Genomic DNA, 16,706 nt, shown 5'->3' on the forward strand with positions numbered 1-16,706 from the left:
AAACCACTTAGTCGCAGAAAATTTATGAAAGGTTTACACTCTGCTCTCATTCAAAAACACTTACATATATAAAAGACCTAATGTGGTAACTGTTAAAACGGCAGCTCGACAAAATATACAAAGCGGACTAGTTCAACATCATGAGAAGGCAAAAAACAGTGGAGAGGTATCAGCAAGCAAAAAAAGAAAGATTTGCACGATTTGTCCATCATCCAAACGTCGAATGGCCAAATCTTCATACGCCAAATGTCAAAAAAGCTTGTGTGGGGAGCATAAAATTGATCTCTGCGCCTCATGTGCAAAATAAAGTTAAAGACCTATAAAACAGAGTTTTATTTTTAGTTGTAAGCATAAAATGTACCTTTTTAAAGTATTAATGAATTTTAATTTGATTAATATTACTTTTTTGTTGAAGTTTGTCAGAGGCTATGAGCAAAAAAAAAATTTTTTATTGAATACGAATATTTTTAATTTTAAGTTTTATATTGTACTAAAATAAATAAACAAGCATTAAAACTATTAAATAAATATTCAGAGTAAAATACTGCATTTATATTTTATTCTTTTTGGGTGTAGGTGCAATCTGAAGAAAGCTTAAAAAGAATGGTCGTCGTTTCGACGAAGAATGTCTTTAGTGTACTAAAAATATGAATGTCCTTCTAGGGTTAAGACAAGTAAGACATGCTGATTACAAATATAGAACCCGTTTGTCTCTACCACCCACCGTTGCTGAGATATTTGGCATTGACCATTTATATATGTTTAATATTGTATCAAAGCAAACAACTCGCAGGCAAGTCACAGTAGAGCATATATCGCTGAATAGAGTACTACTTAACATAAATACACATAGTTTAAGATATAATACACTTGTAAAATACATAGGTATAACGTAAAGTTCCTTAAATTAAAAGTTAGTTTGGTTTGAATTTCTTGGCTGTAGACTTTCGTTTGTGCTGACAATTTGGCATGTTGCGCTGAAGCATCCAGCAATAGTCGGCTAACATTGCTGCACTCCATCGACTTTGATAGCGTGACTCCATCACCGAGATGTCCTGATGGAAACGTTCACCATGTTCATCACTAACAGAACCTAGGTTTTCTGGAAAGAAGTCGAGATGTGAGTCGAGGAGATGAATCTTGAGGGGCATGTTACAACCCATTAACTTGTACGCACTAATGCACTTCTGCACAATATTTACATAGTCAGGAGTTTTATTATTTCCAAGGAAATTGGCAGCAACAGACTTAAATGCCAACCATGCTTTTTTCAGTTCTGCTGAGTAAATCTTCGAAGTGACTGTCTGCTATGATCTTCCTTATTTGTGGACCTATGAATACACCTTCTTTCACTTTCGCATAACTCAACTCTGGAAACTTGTTGCATAGGTACCGAAAAGCATCTGAGTTTTTGTCTAGTGCCTTCACGAAGTTTTTCATGAGCCCCAGCTTTATATGAAGTGGAGGCATAATAACTTTTTCACGCTCAACCAATGGCACACGCAGGACGTTTTTACTACCTGGCTCCATTTTATCTCTAATGGGCCAATTCTTATTTATATAGTGGTGCTTCCTATCTCTGCTGTCCCACTCGCAGATAAAGCAGCAGTACTTGGTGTACCCTGTCTGCATTCCCATGAGAATAGTGATCACTTTTAAATCACCACACATATTCCAATTGTAATCGCGATAGCAAATTTTTTCAAGAAGTAGCGACATGGTTTCGTACGTCTCTTTTAGATGAGTAGAATAACCAACCGGTACTGATGCATACATGTTTCCATTGTGTAATAATACAGCCTTCGAACTTGCCTTGGAGGAATCAATAAATTGACGCCATGCTTCAGTCTTATGTTCTACACCGAGGCTTGACATAAGACCTTGGATGTCAGTGCAGTAGCACATATTGTTACTCATTGCAAAGAACTGCACGAGTTCTTTGTGTCTATGTCGAAATTGTGAAGTTCTTCTACCTGGTGATAGCAAATTAAACTCTTTCAGACGTGAACCTAGCAGTTCAGCTTGACCTTTTGTTAAATGTCTTAAATGTCTTTCGGTGTCTTTTGTCTGTGAGATAGCCGCACACATAACAAAACAAGTCTGGTGAATTGATGCAGCCTCTAGACGCCATTGTTTTCACTCAAAAAAAATAGCAAATATGTTATTAACTTAGTAAACTAAACTCTATTTTCTTATTCATTCGTAACAATAAGGGATTCAAAAATGTATGTTTATGTTAATACCTTAAAAACCTGACGTGATAGAGAAAAACGGTTTTAAGATTTGTAATCAGCATGAAAAACTGCTTTAGAAAATGTAATCATCAAACAAGATATTTTTGGGTTGTTATTCAGTGTTATTAATATTTAAATGTAATAAATGATTTTAAACAAATCAACCGATTTTTTGTGTATTTTACGCCAAAAAATATAAAATTCGCAAATATTTGCGCAGCTGGCCGTGAGGCGGTATTTGCATCCGAGGAAATTTCGCTGCCGTTGCGACGGAAAGTTGCCGTTTCCAAAGTTTTTATATCTACTATAAATCATAAAAAGCAGCGATACTTTGGATATTGCAAAATTACCGTTTTCCGTTTGAAATTTTAACCAACGCAACATAAGTTTAAGTGCGACTGGCTACTCCTTAAGCTATCTATAAGCCATTTCATATACATAGGCAAATGTGTGCATGTGTGTGCTCGTATTCTTATTTATGCTTATGCTGAAGTATCTTAAACTGCTCAATTCCGTACTCGATAATACACAAATATGCCTACTTCCTTTATGTATGTATACAGTTATGACTTCAACCACCTCTTCCTCCCACATTTGACTTTCTTTTCACTTACAAACGCAGCGGTTCAAAAGGTGGGGGAGTGAATGCGCATTACCGAGACAGCGCCAAATAACGGCCGACATTGTAAATATGTATGTATATATGTACATATATAGTAAAATATATACACATGAAGCAGCACAAGTATTGACCTAGTTTCCAAGAGCCATAAAAATAGAGCATCAACGTACACCGTCCAGCGTTAAGAGTTGCAGAAACTCCCTTCAACTGAGAAGGGATGACTTGTGTATATCTACTATGCACATATCCAAATATTGTACATACATATGTACATATAAAATCCGTTACACTAAACCCAGCGGTGATATGAAAACTTCGAGTCAAATTTGGCGCCTGCGCTCCAACAACTCCAACTTCACTATTGCCGGTTTTCGCTATTGCCGACTTCATATGAAAACGATGCTGAAACTCCGAAATTAGAGCAACGTCAACGTTTGCGCCAGCAACGATGTCGACCGCAGCTGCAACGCCGACGTCAGCCGCGCAACCGCTATTGAAAGAGAAATTGTTAAATCATACAAAAATAAACCAACACCACTTTGTTTCAATGCCAACCAAAATTTCACCACAAGAGCAGAAAGAGAAGGATTGGAAGAATGGGTGAGCACGAATTTTTCTTATCAAAACACCTATAATCATTATAATAGAAAAACTGTAAAGAGAACTTGAGCAGCATGGGGAGAACGTGTTGAAATGCGAAGGCCAAAGTTTTCCGCCTCATTCACCAGCTCCCTTTCTACTTTCAAATTTCATTTCTATGCTCTGTGCATTCAAAATTTGCGGGGAACTACGCATTTCGGAGTGCAAGTGATTAAATATCATACCAGATACGGATATTACATAGCAGAAATATATGTATGTAAGTATATTACATGCATACATGTATATACATAAGTATAATATGCAAGCATGTGTGTGTGTATACAGTGTATACAGTCACACTTAGCTTCTCTTATCGCCTGCAGTTACGCAGCGGGCAACCAACCACCACCCAACCAATCGACATCGTTTGCAGCTCTTCATTTTCCTTAAAATGCCATCAAAGCCTTATCGAAACGCCACAGTGTGCACTCTCCACTAACTCCACTCGGCTTATTTCGCACTAGAAAAACAGCGTCAAAAGCAATAAAGCAGACAGCAAACGGTGATGTAATCATAAACTTCGCCAAAGGAGTTCATCTAGTGGTGCGTGTCAATATTCACTTTTCCCATTCATATTCATCCCTGCCTGAATCTTTGCGAAAAGTTGGGGTGTGCGACTTTTCAGCTTTTACTGTTGCTGTTTTTTTGTTTGTTGTTGCTTTTTTTTCTCATGTTTTCCACAACTGCAAATGATATAACTTTGGGTAATTGATTTTACTCTGGAAAATATAGAAAAATGTGAGAATGCACAAATATAAATACAATGCATAGTTTTCGCTGGCTTGTGATTGAAGTAAGCGGAAAGCGAACAAAGAATAAATACACGCAATACATTGAGAATGTGTGCGTACACACACACATACATATATATGAAATAAGAGTTTTAACGACGCAATTGGAAAATTGATGTTGAAGTTAAGAATTTTGAGTAGTATTTGCGTCGTAGTTTTCCAACGCAAAATCCATGACACAACCAGCGATGGAGTTATCAAATGGAGTATACACAACTAAACAAAGGAAGAGAGCGTGAATGCTTTGTTGTCAATCAATTCGCCTGGTATCTGCATTCAAGATTTTAGCAAAGTGTGCAAACTCGACCAGAGGAGGGGGCCTACTCGGTAATGCGTAATTTCAAGGCGTTAAAGAAATTTAGTATTTTGTGTTTGACAGTTTTTACAGTTTTACAAAACAAGGCTGAAATACATAAAGCCTTTTACATGCTTTGCTCTTACTTTTGCTTTCTTCTCGTATGCCGAAAGGTAAAAAGATTATAGGGGTTAGGGGTATTCAGAGGCCCGAAAAAATGATGATATTCAATATTTTTTTGCTGGTCAGTTGCTTTATTTTGGCGATGGCAATGGCGAATATCGCAGACGATGGAACGATGAGCTGTATGAGCTTTACGACGGCATAGACATAGCGCAGCGAATAAAGATCCAGCGGCTTCGTTGGCTGGGTCATGTCGTCCGAATGGATACAAACGCTCCGGCTTTGAAAGTATTCGATGCGGTACCAGCTGGTGGTAGCAGAGGAAGAGGAAGGCCTCCTCTGCGTTGGAAAGATCAGGTGGAGAAGGACTTGGCTTCACTTGGTGTGTCCAACTGGCGCCGGTTAGCACGAGAAAGAAACGACTGGCGCGCTTTGTTAAGCTCGGCCAAAATCGCGTAAGCGGTTATCGCGCCAATTAAGAAGAGAAGAAGAAGTTGCTTTATTTTACAAAAATAAAAACATATTATTAATACATCATGTTTTGACTTGACTTTAGCAAAATTTCAACAAAAAAATTTAATAATTGTAAAAGTTATCGCTGTTTGTGTGGAGCCCATTTCTCCAGAAGTCTCTTGCGTTGATCATCTCAAGTTCTTGGAAATTCATCTAAAATTAATCGGACAAGAGAAATTAGTTTTATTAATAGATAATCTTGTGCCTGATCGAAGTTTTTTTCGTTTCAAAATTAACTACTTCAACCTAACCTAACCTAGTAACATAAATAAGTATAGAGGAGCCTGATTTATGAAATTTTTTGACGCTAACGCTTTCCTTAATATATTATATAATCAAAATATTTTACACATGGCAATTGTGTACTGGGATGAGCTTTCATATGCGCCTTAATTTAGCTGTAAATTTTAGGTACCGTACCAGCGAAATTTATGTCACAAAAGTTAGTATACAGCAAACGATAGTTCAGTTAGCATCTTCTTAATCGGCGTATCCATGCTGGATGTTCGCGATTACATACAAACGTCATTATGATCTTAGTCGTACGGTTGTCAGGTCATATTATTAATGATGTCGTTATATTTTTGTCTGTTTTTCGCTGCTGCTGTTAGTTCGCTGATTGTTTTTAGGCCTGTCTACTCGTTGATGTTGTCTAGCCATGTCATTTTCTTCCTGCCAATTCCTCTGTGTCCTTCAATTTTTCTTTGCATCAGCAGGTTTAAAATATCATACTTGTCACCTCTTGTTATGTGTCCGAAATAAGCGACTTTTCTCCTTTTTATGTATGTATGTCCGTAAGCATGTTCCTAGCGGTTTGCATTCTATTTAGCACTACGTCATTTGATATTTTGTCATTCCAGCTTATATTCAACATTTTTCTAGATTCTAGTCGGTGTATTCTTACGGTTTTCAATGTCCAGGCCTCGCATCCATATAAGAGTGTTGACCATACATAACATTTTAAAAATCTTGTGCTTAACCCGATTGGTATGTCCCGGCGTGTCAGTATCTTTTTGATCTTCATGAAGGCCGCTCTAGCCATTTCTATTATTCCTCTTATCTCCTGATCATGGTCCCATTGGTCATTCAGCCATACCCCCAGATAAGTGAAACGTTTTATTCTCTCTATTGTTTGCCTATGGTTAGTCTCGCATAGGAATAGTTTTTGCTGCTTTTATTTACAATAATAAATTTGGTTTCATCAATATTTATGTTTATCCCGAAGTCTTTGCTGTGTTTTTCAACTTTGTTTACAATAGTTTGAAGATGCTGGAAATTGTTTGTTACTAACGTTGTATCGTCTGCGTAGCGAATGTTAGTTATATATATCCCATTAACTTTAATACCTATTTCTGCGTCATTTATTGCTTCTTCAAATATTTTTTCTGCGTACACATTAAATAATAGCGGCGATAGAATGCAACTTTGTCTCACTCCTCTGTAGATTTTTGTCTTTCTTGTGGTGCTGTCTCCGAATCTGATTTCTGCAGTCTGATTCCAATATAAGTTTTGTATACATTTGACGTCATATTTGTTTATGTCCAAATCTTTCATTACTTCAAATAGCTTGTTATGTTGTATTTTGTCAAAGGCTTTCTCGTAGTCTATAAAACACATGCATATATCTTGATTGGCGTCCTGTGATTTTTGTGTAAGCATTTGAAGACTAAATATTGCTTCTCTGGTCCCAAACCCTTTCTTAAAGCCAAATTGTGTTGTTCCTATAGCGGTCTCGCATTTCTGATAAATTCTGTTGTGAATGATTTAAAGAAAAATTTTTAGTGTATGGCTCATTAGACTTATTAGCCGATAATCCTTGCATTGTATTGCATTGGTATTTTTTGGTATCACAATAAACGTGGATTTTAACCATGAGCTTGGATAATTAGTAGTTTCATATACATATGTGGTTAAACACTTTCATTAGGGTTGGCATTCCACTGTCATTTATAAGTTTGAGAATATCAGCTGAGATTTCGTCACAGCCTGTTGCTTTTTTTGGTTTTGATAATTTTATCGCATATTTTATTTCAGACATATGTATGTAGTTATTTTAAGTAGTGGATCATCTGTTTTAAGTCGTTTGTGCTGATATTTACATCTCTTGAATCGTCTTTGAATAATCCAAATTGGGGGACATCAGAATTCGTTTTAGAGGTATGGTTCCTTCGGCAAAGTTTCTTATTTTGATCCCTAGAATACGATTTTCACAGAGCAATGAGCGATTTTTAAATCGACCCGCCCTAATAGGTACATTTTGGGTGTTTGGCCGAGCTCCTCCTCTTATTTGTGGTGTGCGTCTTGATGCTGTTCCACAAATGGAGGGACGTACAGTTTCAAGCCGACTCCGAACGACAGATATTTTTATGAGGAGCTTTTTCATGGCAGAAATACACTCGAAGGTATGCCATTTGCTATTAGAAAAATGTTTTTCTTAATTTTGGTGTTTTCACCGAGATTCGAACCTACGTTCTCTCTGTGAATTCCGAATGGTAGTCACGCACCAACCCATTCGGCTACGGCGGCCGCCTTATTGTACCCAAATATTGCGTTTTTCGTTTCCGTTTGTTATAACTTTGTCGTTTGTATCGTATAATGTATTAATTGCATTGTATCTTCTCAGCTTGCATATTTCCTTTAGTTTTCTGTGTAAATTAAAACTATCATGTAACTTTTCCAATCGCTCTATATCCTCACATTGTCTGCCCATCCATTGATTTCTTGCGTCTCTTATTTTGCCTCTGATTTCCTTGTTTCTACGTTTAAATTCGCCAATGTTTATGTTCCGATATTTCCTTCTCTCATTCAACAAGTTCAGAATTTCATCATTCATCCATTTTTCTTTTGCTACATTAATTTTTGTTCCTAGTGTATTACGAGTAGTTGTCAGTATTCTTATCTTGTCAGCAGTATTATTCCACCATTCAATCGGAATTCCACCAGTATTGCAACTTGTCAATAATTCATTTAGCTTGTTTTGGAAGTAATTTCTAATACCGTCGTTTTCCAGTTTTTGTATATCGATATGGGATTTTTTCTGTTTTGTTTTCCGTGATGTTAATCGAGTTCGTATCGTTGCCAGCAATAAGTTATGATCAGAAGGAACGTCTGCGCCTGGTAGTGTTTTTGCCCGTATCATAGATGATTTAAATCTTTTGTTAATCAAGATGTAGTCAATTTGATTACGTTTTATATTTCTCATTCCGTCTTGTGGTGATTTCCATGTGTACAGCCGTCTCTCTGGTAATTTATAATACGTGTTACCAATTATGAATTCCTCTTCATGGCAAAATTGCACTAGTCTATTTCCTCTTTCATTTCTGTCGCCTAGACCGAATTTTCCAGTCACATTTGTTGTTTCCTCTTTTCCTACTTTTGCATTGAAGTCGCCCATGATAATATTTATATCATGTTTCTTAGTCGTCATTAGCATTTTTTTAAGGTCATTATAAAAACTTTCAATCTCGTTATCAGTACAGTCAGCATTGGGAGCATATACTTGGATAATACTTAAATCAACTGGATTTGTTTTCGATTTTAGGATCGCCATCCTATCAGAGTATGGAATAAATTCGCTCCCACAATGCTTTTTCGCGATCATAATGCCTACTCCTCTTCTATGTCTTGAAGAATCATTTCCTGAGTATAATAGTGTACGTCTTTTTTTATGGAGCCCTTTGATTGCCACCATGTTTCGCTTATACCAAGAAAATCAAGTTTCAGTCTGTTAAATTCATTGATTGTGTTGTCTAATTTACCTGATTCGTATAAACTTCGTACGTTCCATGTCGCAATATTTAAGTTCCTTAAGTGTTTTATAGTATTTTTATTCCTATTATTTGTGTGTTGTTTGTATGTAATTGTCATGGGAGAGTGTACCTTCAGTGGTTGCCCGTTGCCTTCAGTTAGCATAACATTTCCTTTTACGTATTGATTAAAAAAGTTAAAGCTATTAAAAGGAAATAATTAAAGTGAGTATAAAAATTTAGGGAAGTACAATACGTTTTGTATTCATTTTTGCGACATTTTTAGTAATGGCACCAAAAGGAAAAGAGCTTTCTTATGATTTGAAAAAACTGATTATAAAATATCACAAGGAACATAAGTCATTGCGAGAAATCGGTCATTTGATAGATAGGAGTTTTGCTACAGTTCAAAAGATTGTGAATAAATATAAAAGTGCGGGAAGCACCACTAATAAAGAGCGAACAATTTCGATGGAGTTTTCGGTGATTACTGATTTTGGGCGGCGATTACTGATTTTGTTCATTGTCATTTATGTCCTCACAACCATTTCTGAAACGTGTAAACCACTCATGGGCTTTGTCACGAGATAGACAATCATCGCCATAAACTTTTTCATCAATTCAAATGTTTCGCAAAACGTTTTACCGATTTTAAAACAAAATTTGATATTAGGTTTTTGTTCGAAGCTCATTTTTGTACCGATGACTCGAACATACTGACACTTTAGAGGCAATAACTTCGCTTCCACTGAACCGAATGTCAGCAAGCTTTCACAGAAAGTCAGCTAGGGACGTAACTTCCAACGCCCTAACTTATTAAAAAAATGGCGTCATCAACAACCTTTGTATGACGCAGTCTTGTTTATTTTGGACATCACCTTTTATATTCTCTATGAATATCACTATTTTCGTTGCAAGGCCAATGTGGTGAAGCTACAAAGCGTTTCTGGGTACTCTAGCAGACGCCATTTCTTCTCATTTTAAATGAACATTAGCGGGTAATTTGAGTAATTCTTTCTGAAGCTATCCTATAGATAATTAGCTATTGCGTTCATTTATTTACACGATGCTCTAAGTGAAAAGTTACTTTTCGGGTATCTCTATCGGGTATATACACATTTGTGGCACCCCTTAGCGCCCACCTACGGAACTACCTTCGCGGCTTGTTAGCCCCGTTTCCGAATAAAACCCTTCTCTTTTGCGTTGAGCATAAGACATTGAACGAAGCTTTTGGAAATCCCACACATACACACATACATATGTACATACCCACTGCGTATGTATGCACTTACACGCAAAAGTGCAAAGCCAATGCAAGCGCAAACGCTGGCGTCGCTGTCGCAACTCTATCATGGCCATGTTCCATTAAACGTACGAATATGCAATAGCAAATCCAACAACAAAAACATGCAACAACACCAAATTATGTTATGTTCTCATAGCGACTGTACCACACAACTTATAACAACAACAACAACACGAAAATAGGCAAAAGCAACAAGGTAAAATCAAGTAACTAAGCGTGCAAAGTGGGGCAACCATGTAAAAGCAAGAGCATATTTCTATCTGTATGTATGCCTATGTATGTGTGTAGATATGTGTATATGTATGTGTGTGCGTATATAGAACAATGCAAAAGGCTAGCGCGTGCATCCACAAAGCTCAAGTATGATACATAATGCACTCATATACAGCAAAGTGTGTGTGTGTGTGTGTTTGTATGTATGTATGTATGTATGTATGTATGCGCGCTTGTCCATGAACACACTTTCCCACATGCGCGCCATTCGACCTGGGCAAGGTGTTCTATTGTACATAGTAAGTATGTTGCAAGTAGCGTGTGGCATGCAACCCCGCGCCATGCAATTTTGAAAAATAGTTTGGGATCCATAGCGCAAGTGGGTGGGGGCAGAGAATATGTAGACGCTTGATGAAGTGATGAGGGTTTCTAGCATAACAAGCAATGCATATATTTATGTATATATGTATGTATATATGTAAGTATGCATGTATATACGTATGCATGTTTGTATGTACGTCTACACTAATAAATACCTATGCGTGTATGTGTGTCGATTATTAAAAGAAAAACAAAGCTTTACCTTGCAATACATTAAAATTGCTGACCTACAATTGTTGCAATACGAAGTATAGCCGGCTTTTTGTTTGTTGTGTTGTTTTTAGTACGGCTACAATTGTTGCTGCTGTTGCCGATATTACTATCCTATAATTGTTCGATTAGTGTTGTCTCGTTCTAGTGAACAAGTTTTCAATGCAAAGTTTCAACGTCAGCAGCAAATCTGTTGCACCAATTTGCTGTTAATTCACACCTTCAACATTTTCTATATACAACTATTTGTACGTATGTACTTATGTAAGCGTGCAGCATAAAAGTGTACATATGTATGTATGTGGTATCATGGGAAAATACTGCGTAAATAAGCACCGAAACAGTTTTATAGTGAGGCTGCTTGAAGGTAATACGCTTTGGCGGGAAATGCGCTTTCGCCACTTGTTTACTTTGACGGGGTGAAAAGCTTTATTCTATTTCATTTTCAATGGCAAACAGTGTTGCCAACATTAGCCGAGTAACATTGTCCGTTGTTGTTCCAAAGGAGCTATTCATATTTACTTAACACACAGTCACTCACACCTTTTTTGATACAGATACGATTTTTTTTGTAAAGTGTTCCATATTTCATAATATTTTTCGAAAATGGAAAAACAGAGTATGCAAAAATTTTATTTATAGTTTTTTGTTTTATTTCATTTCTCAACATAAAATACAAAAAATTGTCCACTCATTGCATTGTAATGAAAAAAAAAAACCAAAAGCATGCAGAGAATTCACGCCACAGTTTAAATGAGGCAACTTAAAAAAGAGCATCAACTTATTTCCAATTTTGGATAGCAAACTATCATGGAAGCACAATGTATTGGAGAGAAAGAAAAAGGCCAGCAACGCACTATACGCATGGGAGTTACATGGGCTATATCTCCTTCAATAATGTATTGTTGCTACTCAGATGTAGTAAAGCCAATATTACTATACGGTGCTCTGGTGTGGTGGACTGCATTGAGAAAAACGACACAAAACAACACCTATAGAAGGTATTCAACGGGTTGGTGCATTCTGCACGACAGGGGCTAAAAAAAACTACTCCTACGGCAGCACTTGAAAGAATACTCAACCTACTACTAGATCTGCCACAAAACTTGATGTAACGGGTGAATTTGCCTGTAAAATATTCGGAGATAACTCAAGAGTTATGAGTTATCAGACCAATAAGGACTATATGGCTCCGAAATACAATTGGATGAAGAGATTCCGAACAACAATAGAAGAAGAGGAATGAAACCTAACCCAAATACTCTTAATATATTTGCTGACAGCTCGAAAATGATGGACGAAGTAGGTGCAGGGATTTATTGCGCAGAGCTGAACATCGGGCGGCCAATTAAGTTCCCTGACCCTTATAGTATTTTTCAAGCAGAAGTCTTTGCTGTAGGTAGAAGAGAGGGAAACTCTTAAACACCTTCTATGTTCTTGTCTTGCATTAGCTAGAACCCGAATGAAATGTTTAGGAGCTTTACAAAATGAGAGTTTAGAATGTCTCTCGGGGTTATAGCTTCAGACCTTACTTACATTCGCAAAAGACGCTGTCTTATTACAAGAAGCCTACAACAAGGAAACGTAAGAGTCAAGTTCCATCTGGACCAATAAGTCTATGTGATGACTTTCAGCCAGCCAGGTCAACCTAACCTAATCTAAAGGGTGTTTTTTTTAGAGGTTAGGTTTTCAAGTTGGCACTACTTTTTTCGTAGATGGTCTTTTTGACAGCTGTCACTTGATTTATGCTCAGTTTGGTTTGCCATTTCATAATGATTAGACTTACACCTGATCAAGCGCGACGCACGTTCGGTGAATGGGTCCAAAACGAGATGGCCACCGATCCCGATTTTCACAAGAAAATTTTCTTCAGCGATTAAGCTCACTTTTGGTTGAATGGGTATGTCAATAAGCAAAATTGTCGCATTTGGAGTGAACATAATCCACAAGCCATTGCTGAGACGCCGTTATATCCTCAAAAAGTCACTGTTTGGTGTGCTCTATGGGCAGAGGGAATCATTGGTCCATATTTCTTTAAAAATGAAGCCGGCCATAATGTTAAAGTCAATGGAGAGCGCTATAGAGCCATGATTAATGACTTTTTCGTGCCTGAATTGGGCGATGTTGATGTGGACGACCTTTGGTTCCAACAAGACGGCGCTACATGCCATACAGCCAACGCAACAATCGATTTATTGAAGGAAACTTTTGGTGAGCGCATTATCTCGCGCCGTGGACCTGTGGCGTGGCCTCCAAGATCGTGCGATATAACACTGCTGGACTATTTCTTGTGGGGCTATGTGAAGTCGCTTGTCTACGCAGATAAGCCCGAGACGATTGACGTCTTGGAAGAGAATATTCGGCGCGTTATTGCTGACATACGGCCCCAATTGCTGCAAAAAGTGGTCGAAAATTGGGCCTCTCGGCTGGAATTTATTCGAGCCAGCCGCGGCGGCCACTTGCCCGAAATCATTTTTAAAACATAATGGCAAACCCTTATCTTTATAATAAAGCTAAATTCTTGGCCATAACATTAAATTATATACGTTTTATTTCATCTTGAAAACCTAACCTCTAAAACAAAACACCCTTTAGAAGGCAACTGCATAAAAGGGGTTTTACTCCTCCAAGTCTCCTTTTCTACTCTCTTTCATTGAGCTCATGAGGACAGATTTTTTTTATATTAAAATTCAAATAATCTAGGGTTTCCTTGTTATGCAAAATAATTTATTTTCATGCATGAAATGTATGTATGTACATATATTCTGAATATTGGGTAACAGTATTCAAATCGGGCCGTTAATATGATTTTACGAATATCTCAACTCTTCTAGTGGCTTAATAAATACATTTTGCACTGCCCCTACCGACTATCTTTCAGTCCAAATTATTTAATTCGTTTCATTTACTTACATACACATTAGAGATGTCCTTAGTAGCATGGGTTAAATTAAAAGTGGATATTTTATTGAGCGCCGGGTGAAAATTCTTTCCTTTTGGTCTAAAACTATGGCTCGTGAAATTTGGGACCGATAGGATGATATTAAATGGACCCGGAAAGATCTTCAAGTTGGCAATATGGCTAAAATAAGAAAAATATGATTTACTGTCTTTTTTTTGTAGAATATTTATTTGAATTATTAATATTCATATAATTCGCATTTTTGGACTCATAAAAATAATCGTAAATATTAGGTAGATTTATTTAGCAATATAATTTTTCGTAAATCCTAACAATAAGGACGGTAAAACACTGGTCTTGACTAATTTTTGACAAAGAAAAAGAATTTTTTTTAATTAATTTTTGAAGTGAAAACTTCTTTAGAATCGTTGGGAGTGATTTAAGAAAAAGTGAAACGAAAAAGCGACCCTCTTGGCTACGAAGCGTTATATTATATGTTGATATAAACGTAGCGACGAACTAAATAAATTTTATTTTTTCTTGTGATTCGAACCAAGGATTTTGGATCCGAAGCTCACATTGCTAGCCTCTCGGCTACCGCGCCATGCTGTCGGTGCTGGCCTAAAAGTTATTTAGTTACGAAGCGTTATATTATATGTTGATATAAATAATTTTTGTGAGCGTGTAATTCTCAAAAGGTTTATTAGAAAATCTATTGACTAGGTAGTGTGGTATCTGTTCTTATCAGCTTAACATCTGATAGATCCTCCGTCGGAGGACAACAAATGTAAAACTGATTTTTGGAAATGGGCGGAGTGTTTAAGGGCTTGCTCCACCTCTGCCACGGGTTGGCCCGGTATTGCAGTACCGCCGGGATTTCGGCCTTGAATAAATACAAGAAGAAATATACTAATACATTTAGCTTTGGTGGGAAGAGACATAAATTTTTATATGAATACAAGTAGACGAAAATGGAAGAAATTTGTAAGTCTGTTTCTTCGGTCCGTTTGGGTATTTTTTTTTGACAACATCGAAACCAAAGCATTTGTATCATATTTTATCTATCATAAGCCACTCGTAGCATTTGTTGAAATTGAAAACATTGAGGATGAATAATAATAAAATGAAGAAAATAAAATATGAACTTTATAGCAATATTATAATGAACCTATAATTATCCCGCTCCTAATGCTGTTTTCGTCTTATTCTCTCTCAGTTTGTTTTACGGAAGGTTTCACTTCTATCGCGTCTAACCGTTAGACTGGTATTTTTTTTAAATATTTCTACAGTTATTTTGTTTAAAAATTCACCTAGTTACAAAATTTTCATAGATATATTTGATATTGAATAACTTTTAAGTCAGTCTATTGGATGAACTAAAAGTATTTTTTCCAAAATGTTTCCTCCCGAGGAAGCTTTGTTTTAAAGAAGCAGTAGAAGACTTCTCTTAGACAGCTTTGTAAAAGTGAACTGAAGTGAAGTGAAAAATTTTAATTTATTATTCAAATAGTTTTTCTGCATTGAATGGACTAGAATTTTTGAACATAGTCATTAGATTCAAGAAGCAAAAATTATGATGTCCAAAATAGCAAAATTGACTACGGAAGAAGCACCAAGTACTTCAAGGTAAAGCCATTGAAAATTAAAAAAAAATCGATTTAATAGGGAATGTTTCACACCAAATCAATGGCGCAAAACTTCCGTCAAATCGACAGGTTTTGCAAGTTTTATTTTATAACATGCGCTTTGTAGATCTTACAGCAAAGCAAAGTGCGAAATTGACAATCGATGCAGTTAAAATATTTTGGCATCAAGCTCGTATACCGATACGAGAAGATCACAAATGTCAGTATAAATTAATAAAATTATATGATAAGTGGAAAAATATCCAAAAAACATTACCTGATAAAAGATCAAATGCGCAAAAACAACTTGCCGAAACATTTCTAGAAAATCTAGACAATTTATTTGACATTGCCACTGCGAATGCATTAGAAGAAATTAAAATTGTAGAAGATAAAGAGTTTCTAGAAATGCAAAGACTAAAAGGACGTCCTGGTTGCATGACTGGTGTCGATATGGCATTATATGAAAAAGAGAAGAGAGTTCAGGAGAGACAAGAGAAGGAAGCTGCACGAAAAAAGAAGTACGAAGAAGAAAGTTCGAGACAAACAGGTAAGTTGAGTACCTTATTTATTAAATTCCAGTTTTCAATGTTTAATTTTTTCATATTTCATAAAAGTTTCGCAATTCATGGAGTGGAGTGATGAAGACAATGTTAGTGATAAAACAATTGATCAGTCCATCATCAACGAAGAAGACAAAATCTCAAATCCTACATCAAAACGAAAACGAGGTCGCAAAAATTTCATAATTGCTCGGTTAGTATCAGCGCTGGACAATGCGAAAGTCTCTGATGGTATGGCAGTACACATTCTAATAGCAGCTGCTGAGGCATTAGGACATTGTGTATAGGAACTTGTCATAAATCGTTCAAGTATTCATCGTTTGCGTCAAGAAAATCGTTTGAAAGAATCTGAAGAAATTTTGGCAGGTTTTAAGGACAATGTACGTTTGTTTTACTTTAAAATCTAATATCATTAATAATCAATTTTAAACTCTATAATAATCTTCTTATCATTTATAGGTGAGTAAAAATGGTACTTTGGTAGCTCATTTTGATGGGAAGTTAATGCAAGATTTGATTGGATCCACAAAAGTTGAACGA

General features: G+C 36.5%; 1 non-coding gene across 1 annotated transcript; it reads left to right on the forward strand.

Moving 5' to 3' along the window:
* Positions 1 to 14,677: 14,677 nt before the first annotated feature.
* Positions 14,678 to 14,870, forward strand: LOC128856154 (U2 spliceosomal RNA). The gene has a single exon (XR_008453815.1). It is a non-coding gene; the product is annotated as a U2 spliceosomal RNA (small nuclear RNA).
* The last annotated feature ends 1,836 nt before the right edge of the window (positions 14,871 to 16,706 follow it).

Source organism: Anastrepha ludens, chromosome 2 (genome assembly GCF_028408465.1).
Source record: "Anastrepha ludens isolate Willacy chromosome 2, idAnaLude1.1, whole genome shotgun sequence".
NCBI lineage: Eukaryota > Metazoa > Arthropoda > Insecta > Diptera > Tephritidae > Anastrepha > Anastrepha ludens.